Genomic DNA, 9,359 nt, shown 5'->3' with positions numbered 1-9,359 from the left:
ATTATAATTTGTAGACGAACTAGAAGAATAGATGACCTAAAACAGAAGTCTTACGGAATAAAGCGGTGATATGCGAAAAATAGTCACCTGTGTAATTTCGGCCAATAAATAAAGAAAAGAAAATCTGGAAACTTTTTTCTTTGGTATTTTTTGTAACTAATTCTTTTACAAAAATATGAAAATAAACATGCGACTTGTTATTGTTTTTTGTTTTATATTGTGAAAAAAAAAAAAAAAAATTCCCCTAAAATTTCAGTGTCGAGAAATGGAAGCAATGTACACCTACCTTGTGTTGCGGAAGAATTGCCCCCTTCCGCGACGTGACAGTCAATTAACAAGTATTTTGCCAGCAAAGCTGAAGTAATCAAGAAATAGCTTCCCAACACCACGAATAACATCAATCCCATCCACAGGCCTATCAACAGATGCAGGTATGGATCCATCTTGATCCTCTCTTTTTAAGGATAATTCAAGGGGAATAGGATTTTTTTACGAGTGGATACACACTGCTCTCCACCCCCTTTTACTCTTGCTGACCTGACTACCCCATCCTTTCCATAAAACTCCAAAATGATTCCAAGAACCCAAAGCGGCCTAAGCTTATGAGGACTCCTCACTAATACCACATCTCCAACCCTTAATTTATTTTAGAAGGGCACTCTAGAACGCCCCCAGAGTTTCTCTCAGAGGCTCAATAGGTACTTATTATACCATAGAATGTGGAAATTCTCCAGGTACTGGTCCCGAACCTGCATAGTTTTGAGCAGGCTTTCTCGACTGGGTGGGAGGTGTGAGGCAAAACCTTCATCGCCAATAAACAAGTCAAGGTCCCGCACCAACCCAGGTATAGTCTTGCCTGAGGGTTCTGGCAAAATAGCAAAACATCCAGTTCCTCAGGATATACTTGGCATTGCATCGTCTGCATGAGCAAAACAGCTGCCAGTTTTTCACTGTCAACTTTGAACCGACGCAAGTGATTGATAAACTTGATGACCAAGGGAGTCACTCTCAAGAGCTTTGTAAATAAAGAGAATCTTTCCAGGGGTAGAACAGTATGTGGTTCCTCCCCATGGAGGATTGCAGCATTTCAAGAATGGCATGGCAAGTCCTGAATAACCCACAGAGTGGTGCCGCTACTTAACCAACCTAGATCATACTACCAGAACTGGAAGAAGGTTTTGAACTTTTCTAGCATCATTCCCCTAGTGATTAAGTTGGCAGTGTTCTCTATTGTTGGAATATGCCGAAATGAGGGATACAAGATGAGAGTGGCTTCTAACTCAACACTCATCTGCTTGATATCCTTCAGCCTATTCTGGGCAAACAGGTTCTTGCTCACGATGGTCCCAGACATAAGCCAAGAGAGGATCACTTGAGAATCTGTAGCAATGTGAATCTTGGAGGGAGTAAATCCTCTAAAGTTCCTTAAAATTGTGGCCAGGCACCTCAGAAACAGTCATGAGTTCTAGGGTAGGAAGTTTTTTCCTTTTCAAGGAAGCCACCCTAGGCTTGGCAAATATCAAATAAGATTGGTACTCTTGCACCACATATGCTGCAAACCCATAAGCTTCTGGAGAGGCATCACAAAACAGGAAGAGTTTACCAGGTTCACTCTCGCTGAGTGCCTTACGGAGAAAAGAAACCATAGCCACTCAAATTGGGGGTCGAAGAAAGGACAGAATCGATAACAAAGTACCTTTTCCCAACTATTTCCATGAACATTCAGTGTACCATGCTCCTACATCTTGCTTTGAATTCCTACATGATCAAAATTGCAAGACTGTAGTTCAAAGACTCCCTGAAATAACCGCTCCTGAGAGGGAGTGTAATCCACATAGCTCTTTTGGACTATCACTAGGCATACATGATGAGATTATCTACGTAAAAAGCAATTTTCTGTTGTAAAAGCCGAAATTACAATCATAGGCGACCCGAGATTTGAAATCCATTTTCTCTCTGGCTTATCCAATCACAAGCCCACTTTCAATCTAGTGACCGAGTGCATAAAAGGCAAAATCACAAACCTTCTGTCTCTTGCTCTCTTACTCATGGGCTCCAGCTGGAAGCAGACTGTGACTGGGGCCTTGGCCCCAGGCCGAACGTGAGTACTACAAGGCAACATGACGACCTTTCAAACTCCTACTTGCTTCCACATGCACTCCACACAAGTACACTTTCTTATCACGAGACACTAACCCTTTGCCCTGTCTCTACTATCGGACACATGCTCCCACATATGTAAATACACTGAAGACTTTGCCCTTTCTTTCTCCTTTAATCGGCTTCCATCGGTCCAACGACTACTAGCTATAAACACATGTAAACAAAATGGCTCTCTCCTTTAACAAGAATATATTAAATCTATTTTTACATAAGAACACTTCCACTTATTAACCTGTTTCTCGCTTTTACTCATGCTACTAACGAAGATGGCAAAGAAAGTTGTTTATTAATATAGAATGGAACTCCATTACGTTGTTCCTTATTCTATATTTTGGTGAACACGATGTGATATGAACATGCAACCCCATTCTGTTTTGTATTCTATATTTGGTGACCTCGGAATACGTAAACCTTATAAGCTTTATTTGTTATTTTGGTTATGCTTAAAAACAACAAACTTGCAGTACCGCTAATACTTTACATTGCTACAGGATTCTTTAAAAAAACAAAAAAACTCATTTTGACTGCATACTCGTCACGAACAAAACAAAGGAGAATGAAAAAAAACAAACAAAAAAAAACGGTCACTTCACACTGACAAGCGAAAACATCTTCAAACGTCACTTATTTATCATTGAGAAGCCACTAGAACACGACCACTTACCTAGATGAGTTCATAATAAAAGGATACTCTAACTTAACATCTAAATCCAAAGATCGCCATGGACATGGAATATGCGCCTACATTAAAGATGGCTTCCCGTGTGGAAGAGATATCTCCAGAGAAGACCCTAATTTACCTTATATGTGCTTCTGGGTTGCACTTGCTTACACCACCGCATTCGTATTTGCTCTCTACTGCCCCCACAACAGAGGGTTACTGTCCTTAAGAGTATATCTGAGAAAATTGACCTCATCCTGTCTGCTCATCCTTCGGTTACTTTGCGATGTCCATAATGTGAAATGGCTGACCCACTCAAATAAGACCGATGATGAGGGGAGGTTCTGTTATGATTTTGCCATTGCCTATGACCTCACTCAGATTGTTCATGAACCCACCCGTGTGCCCGATATTACTGGTCAGTATGCAAGTCTTCTAGACCTTTTTCTCACAACTTCCCCTGAGCTATGTTCATGTTCTGTTGTATCTCTCCTGGGATCCTCCAATCACACAGTTGTATCAGTTAAGATAAAAATGAAATTCAATAAGTCTTCAGATGTACCTCTCCACCGTACTGTATATCGATACTGTATGGCTGATTGGGATAATTTCCGTACATTCATATCTGATCTATCTCTGCATTCCATGTTTAAAAAGGATGTATCCTCTATAGCATCAAACCTGATCGAATGGTTAGTTGTAGGTATAGACCGATTCATACCATCAAAAAAATTCCAACAAAAACCTAACAGCCAGCCATGGTTCGCCCCAGAATGTGCCGCTGCCATTGCGCACAGAAATCACTTTTTCCATAGCTACCAACATAATAGATGTACTGAGACTAAAGCTGCCTTCAGGACTGCCAGCAACCACTGTAAAAGAGTAATAAAAAATGCAAGAGAGCTATATGTTCAGTCCGGCAAATCCAAAGTAGCTGAGCAGCGGCTTGGTTCCCACCAGTTTTGGCAACTAGCAAATAGGACCCTGAACAGATGCGTGCGTTCCATCCCCCTATAATCAATGGACCTGAGGTCATCTCATCAGCATCAGACAAGACCAAACTATTTGCCAAGAACTTTGCAGCTAACTCTACCCTCTGCGACGAAGGGCATCAACTCCCCGTATTTCCTCCTACAACAGACAACACCTTATCCAACATACAAATATCTGTGCACGAGGTCGCCAAACTAATCAAGAACCTTGATTCCAGTAAAGCAACTGGCCCAGACGGCATTCCAATTATAGTGTTGAAAAAGCTTCGACCAGAACTTGCCCCCATACTTACAAAACTGTTTAAGCGTTGCCTTAAGGAGAAGTGCTTTCCAAAACCCTGGAAAATCTCGTCAGTATGCCTTGTATTTAAGAACTCAGGTGATAAGTCATCCCTCTCCCAGTACAGACTAATAAGTCTCTTGTGTGTCATAAGAAAGTTACTGGAATCCATATTAAATAGAGAAATAGTCAACCACCTCAGCAGAAATAACCTTCTTAGTGACATTCAATATGGTTTCCGTTCTGCTAGATCTACAGCTGATGTTCTAACAGTTATATCACATAGGATTAGTGAATCTCTCGACAAAGGCTTCCTTTCTAGGGCAATTGCTCTTGACATATCAAAGGCCTTCGATAAGGTTTGGTATAAGGGCCTATTTCACAAGATCTCCAGCTACAGTATAACTGGAAATGTTTTCTCAGTCATTAAATCATTTCTCGCTGATAGGTTCATAAGAGTAGTGGTTGATGGGCAGCAATCAGAGGCTCACAGTATTAATGCTGGAGTCCCCCAGGGGTCAATCCTGGGCCCAACTCTCTTCCTGATCTACATCAATGATCTCCCAAAACGCATACTTAATTCATTCGTTGACATCTATGCTGATGACACAATCATCTATGGCAACACATCAAAGGCCATAAATGACAAAGCTCTCTCTGATTCCCTCTCCTCTGATCTTGAGCGCGTGGTTCAGTGGGGGAAGAGATGGCTGATTACTTTTAATGCATCTAAAACCAAGCTCCTAACTTTACATCATCAACACGCTGTTCCTCATCTACCATCAATTGAAATGGATGGCTCTTGTCTTGGGGAGGTTTCATGTTTTGACAAGCTTCTGGGTTTGACCTTTACTCTTGATCTGAAATGGAACACGTATACAAAGTCTGTTGCTCGGGCAGCTGGGAAGGATCCTTCTACCGCTCCAGAAGATATCTCACTACTGATGCAATTCTCTATCTCTTTAAAAGCCAAGTAGTCCAAAGATGGAGTACTGCTGCCACATCTGGGCTGGAGCTTCAAAAAACAGCCTATCCTGCCTTGACAAAGTACAAAATAGACTTTGTGGCTTAGTGGGGGATGGTCTCTTCTCTTCCTTGCAACCTCTCTCCCACAGAAGAGATGTTGCGAGCCTGTCTTTGTTTTATCCTTATTTCCATGGCAAGTGTTCGTCTGAGCTCCAATCTCTGGTCCTCCCTCGCCAATCCTTCATGATAAACACCCGTCTAGCTAAAACCACTGTCAGTAATTTTAATTTCCCCCACTCTTTATCTGTGCCTAAATCAAAACATAGATTCCACGAACATAGCTTTTTTTCTGAGAAGTGCACACCTGTGGAATTTTCTTCCGGTTGCCTGTTTCCCACCTGACTACAACTTGGACGTCTTCAAGTCCAACATAAACAAATTCCTGATTAATCGCTCCCCTTAAGTAAGACACTTTATCAAATCTCCAATACCAATACTATTACTACGATATTATCACATTGATTATTGTACACAAAATAACCCTTATCCCCGAGTGGCTTACGGGCCTTGATAAGTGGTGATCCCCATGTAAAAAAAACTACCACCGAACGTGCTTGGCACCGAGTAGAAAGACAAAACATTTTCGTCGAACTCGATAAACTAAAAAGCTGAAACATTTATAAAGACACGTGTCTCATAAAAAAAAGCTAAAAACATTTTAGTGGCAACACATTTCACTAGAAATACTTCCCACATTTCCACGGAAAATGATAAAATGTTGCAACCGGATATATATCCTCGAAACAGATAAAACAACGAAAAAATACCTTTTCTTTCACAACGGTTACATATAAAAAAAAACACCAGCCTCCAAAAAGAGTTATCACTTTCTTAGTGTACGAAAAAGTCTAATATCTGGCCTGAACTTTTGCTGTTTTTCATACTACTTTTTCTATTACCAACTCCCTGCCTTTTACGTGCACCACTGAAATTATAACAACAATAAAAACATGGGTCAACTCGACTCCATTTACACAGATGCCATAAATATTCGCTGCTAGAAGAAACATTTCCCTTGCAAAGTTATCTTACAAAAAAAAAAAATTCTTTTCACAGAAAAGCAACATTTTTCCATAGAAAAAAATAAATAATTGTTAACTGAACATTTGAGTCCAAGAAAATCGCGTTACTGGCGACTATCCGATCAAAGCATTCTTCACAGAAGAACACACTTGAAGCATTTATTTTTCACAAGCTCCACCGAAGTTGTGCAAACCTTTTCAAGTCTTGCACAAAAACACACATTCACATTTCAAGCGATATTACTTGTCGCATACATACGCGCACACAAACATACGCGCCCACGTCCACACACGGACATATATTCACGTTCGCGTACATACACTCACATTCACGTGTATATACACACACGCTAACGTACACACATGTACTCACACACGCGCACACGTACGCACACAGATGGAGAACGTCACTTCTCCTTTCAAAGGAAATCCACACATGCGCAAAAGACCACCGGAACAAGTATAAAAGCAAGAGACAAGTTGTTTCCAGCCCTTTTCAGACCAGCCTCCTAGCTGGACGGTCTAGGACCGACAGCGTGCCTTTTCGGCATGTGTGCGCACATGCATACCTCACACCACTTGCTACTATGTGGGGCAAAAAGCTAACAGACCATACATACACATTCTCACTCTTTCTCTCTCTATCTACAACTGGTCCCTGAGAACACCTTCGCGTAGCTGACTGCTAACTGACGTCAATCCTATATCCTTTTCTTTGTCTACACGATGGCCTGCGATTTCTCGTTCTATTACATTACTCACTTCTTTTCCCACACGCGAACACACAATTCCATTCGTTTCATTATTGCCTTGTAGCAAGCTAGGGTATTATATCCTGGTCCGCAACATTGTTCAAATTGAAAGAAATTATATACAATTCTACGAAACAAATTTGAACACAGTCACAAGCCTCGTGTTGACACAAAAAAAAACGGATTTTACAAGCAGTTGTCACGGACATCTTACAAAATTCTCACTACTTCGAGTTTTCTTTTATTTCGATAAACATTTTTGGTTTTCTTTCAAAAACCATTCCAACAAGGAGGTAACTGTAGCAGCCGAAACTCGCTACAATCAGAGGCAAGAGCTAATTCTTGCAACCCAAGATTTGAAATCAATTTTCTCCCTGGCTTGTCCAATCACAAGCCAACTCTCAATCACGTGACTGAGTACATAAAAGTCGAAATCACAAACCCTCTGGCTCTTACTCTCTTACTCACCGACTCCAGCTGGCAGCAGACCGCCTGGGGCTTTGGCTCCAGGCTGAACGTTAGTACTACAAGGCAACATGACGACCTTTCAAACTGCTACTTGCTTCCACATGCACTCAACACACGTAAATACACTGAAGACTTTGTCCTTTCTTTCTCCTTTAATCGGCTTCCTTCGTTCCGACGACTACTAGCTATAAACATGTGTAAATGGAACTGCTCTCTCCTTCAACAGGCTGGCAATGTATTAAATCTATTTTTACATAAGAACACATACACCCACTAACCTGTTTCTCTCTTCTACTAATGCTACTTACGAAGATAACAAATAAAGTTGTTTATTAATATAGAATGGAACTCCATTACATTGTCTCTTATTCAATATATTTTAGTAAACCCGACGAGATACGAACACGAACCCTATTCCGTTTTGTATTCTATACCATCATCAATCTGCAATTATCCATGGGAAAATGCGTAGTATGATACCAGAGAACATAATTCAAGATAAAGGGACTGGAAGCGAACCCAAATATGATTGTGTCGTATCTAAAACAATGTGGGCGTCCTCCATCCTTAAAAAAAAACAAAAAAAAACAGAATCGGTTCTTATCCGATTCCAGCTTCAGACGGATCATCAAGAACGCCTTCTTGATGTGTGACAACACAATATGATTATTGGAGCGGAAAGCGAGCTGCAAATCTGAAAAGTCTCTTGTTAAATTTACTCCCTGGTAAGTAGCTTTATTCAAAGATGGAGAGCCCTCAACCTTGAGGCTACAGTTGAATACTGGTCGAATTTTCGTGGTCGAGGTTGGGTCAGATTTCAAAAATAGATCTATGTGGAATCCACATTAATTCATTAAATCTCTGTGGATGAACAAAAATCTCCTCTATTATACCAACTTGTTCCTACTGCTGGAAAACTTGCAGATAGTTCTGGTAAAACTGTTTTTACTCCAGGTTTCACGCTACATGTTCTAATATACGCAAGGCCATAGCATGGTTGGAAGGTACACAGGATATTTTGTCATTCTCCCAGGGCAACTGGACGTAATATTTGTTATCTTTAAACAAGATGGATTGTTGGAACTGCGCAATCTTCTGTTTGTCATAGTCTGTTAATTCTTGTTCTCTTATACCCAGCAACTCCACTCCGAACATTGTCTCTAATCCCCTTTGCACGTCACTGTGTGACACTTATGTCACCCACGTATCGTCTAGTGGTGGAATGTTTCCCGATCGTTGGTCCTTGTGTCTTTTAATGAGAATGTCAGCGGCCAGTACCTGAAAGAGACTCGTCGAGCGTTTCTGCAAGCATGCCAACCAAATTAAAAAAGACAAGTCGACACTTGTTTTTGTTTTTTTTGTGATTCAAAATTCCTTGTTATTCATAAAAGGTTACAATCGTCGTTTCGTATTTCACCAATAAGTTAGGGACTGGCCGTTTGTTAACTGCAAAGTTATTTCTTTTTCGGTAAAAACTAAAAATACGTGGCAGGGTCAATCGATGAGGTCGGCTTTTTCGCTCGTTCGAGCCCAGGGGAGCAGAATGTCTCTTCGTGTCTGTCAGTCTCTGAGTCTTGCGTTCAAACCTCCTGCTTATATTGTGGGGGCGGGAGCTATATCTTCTTCTTTTTTCTCTCATTCGGCCCTTTAGCCAATCAGGATGCCGGAACCGCTGTCACTCAAATCTTCACCAGGCTGCCTATGCTCAAAGAAGGGGTTGTTTCTTCTTCTTCTGTTGGCAATCGAGTAGAATATCTCAGCCAGTGTGTGCCTAATAGAATTTGATGGGCCATTAAAACCAGAATGCTCTCGTTCAATTAACTTTGAGGGATCATAAAAATTAACCAAATCCAATTCCACAAAGACCACGCGTCTTTTCAATAGAGGCCACTTACCCACCAGGGAGCAGTCAACAATGGTCGCTTTGTAAATTGGAATTTCATTGGTATCCTTCCTTTCACTCACGTATCGGGCTGTCATTGTCAATTAGCGTTT

This window comes from Euprymna scolopes, chromosome 14 (assembly GCF_053919585.1).
Source record: "Euprymna scolopes isolate OS-2025 chromosome 14, ASM5391958v1, whole genome shotgun sequence".
In the NCBI taxonomy this organism is placed as follows: domain Eukaryota; kingdom Metazoa; phylum Mollusca; class Cephalopoda; order Sepiida; family Sepiolidae; genus Euprymna; species Euprymna scolopes.
This window is presented reverse-complemented; position numbering follows the sequence as displayed.